General features: G+C 37.0%; 1 pseudogene; it reads right to left on the bottom strand.

Moving 5' to 3' along the window:
- Positions 1 to 964: 964 nt before the first annotated feature.
- On the bottom strand, positions 965 to 1,678 carry LOC132174071 (protein BOBBER 2-like; annotated as a pseudogene).
- Positions 1,679 to 1,682: the final 4 nt, after the last annotated feature.

Raw genomic sequence — 1,682 nt, 5'->3', positions numbered from 1 at the left:
TTGTGGAACAACATGGATGTGAGCGATGTTCTTGTTTACTGACCTGTTCAATACACACTATTAAGTACTCTTGTATTTTTTATTAGAGTAATATTATTTAATAAATTGCTATATAACTATCACATAATTAAAATGGTATGAATCATATGATAGTGAAAATCAGTTTATAGCATATCAGTCTAGTTGTATATGAGCATAATAAGAGTTAAGGGTGTACAAATGGGGTTGTTATCACCGCACCGCAACTGCTAACCACTTATAATTGCTAAGCGCTAACCATATAACCGCTTTGGTAGGTGGTTATAAAAAATCGATCACTAACCGCCTAGAGCAAAGTGGTTAGCAGTTTTAGGGGTAGAGAAAAGCGGTTAATAACCGCTAGCCATCTACCCTATATATATATATATATATATATATATATATATATATATATAAATTTTTATATTTTATATTAAAAATATAACATTAAAAAGATGAAGTTTTGGTGTTAAACTTCAAAACGGTGTCGTTTTAAATACGAGTTTGGGATAGGTTTCATCATATTCATTGTGTTTTTTGAACACTTTGATAAAAAACTATTTAAAATAAGCCCAAAAAATAGGCATAAAAAGGCCCAAAATACTTCAAAAAGCCTAAAAGCTTTTATATATATATATATAATTAAAAAAATTATAAAACCGCTGGTTATTTGTTAACCGAGCGGGTTGTAGTTACTAAAATTCAATAACCGTCTTAGGCAGTTGCAGTTAGCGAGTACCGCTTGTACACACTAATAAGAAGTATATTGGTGCTAATCCAAAAATTGAATATATAGTAAAATATTGCTAAAAATTGAAGATTTACTATTGTGAATCAAAAATTGAATATATGGTAAAATATAGCAAAAACATCCATGACATTGCATGATGCAGCTCAACAGGATCCGAGACTAAGCGATAAAAACAGCAACCAAATATTTCCAACCTCAAAAACCCATATTGGAGAAGTCCATCATGGTTGGATTCTGAGCCATGACTTGCTTCAGCAGCTCTTACTTTTGGATCTCATCGCTGGTCGGACGTCCCAACTGCTTTCGTCTCAGTTCGAACTCCATCTTCTCCACGGCAGTACGAGTTTCAATGTCCACGTCAGACAACTTGGTCAGCATCTGGGTATGAATCTCCGGACGGCCCTTCAACAAAGACTTCCACCACTCTGTCTGGTCTCTCTTGCTCATCTGAACAGAAATTTCCCTCCGATCTTCCAAACTCCAAAACCAATCGTTAACTTTCACCGCCTTATATAGCTCCCCGTCGATAATTGGTGGCTGACCCTTAAGCCCAATCTTCAAATAATTCGTCTTTATGTCGCACAAAACGGCGCTGGATTTTGTTCCGGGAGGGATTGGAACGTTGATGGTGACCTCTTGAAGAGACTGACCCCAAAAATAATTCTCCCTAGCCATGCCGTTTCCTGTGTTTGGAACAAGTTTCTCCTGCTTCTCTTGTTCTTTCTCATAAGCGGCCTTCTTCTTGGCTTCTTCTTTCAAACGCTTCTTCTCAGCCGCCTCTTCAGCCTCGATTCTTTCCTTGATTGAATGAGCCAACGACGTGATTTGTTTCTCGGCAGAGTCTGTCTTGAACAGATTGGAATTCTGAGAGACAAAGTTGAAAGCAGATTCCAAGAACCCAAGAGGGTTTGAT

This window comes from Corylus avellana, chromosome ca3, assembly GCF_901000735.1.
Source record: "Corylus avellana chromosome ca3, CavTom2PMs-1.0".
In the NCBI taxonomy this organism is placed as follows: domain Eukaryota; kingdom Viridiplantae; phylum Streptophyta; class Magnoliopsida; order Fagales; family Betulaceae; genus Corylus; species Corylus avellana.
The sequence above is the reverse complement of the archived record's forward strand: the minus strand, read 5'-3'. Positions and strand labels throughout refer to the sequence as shown.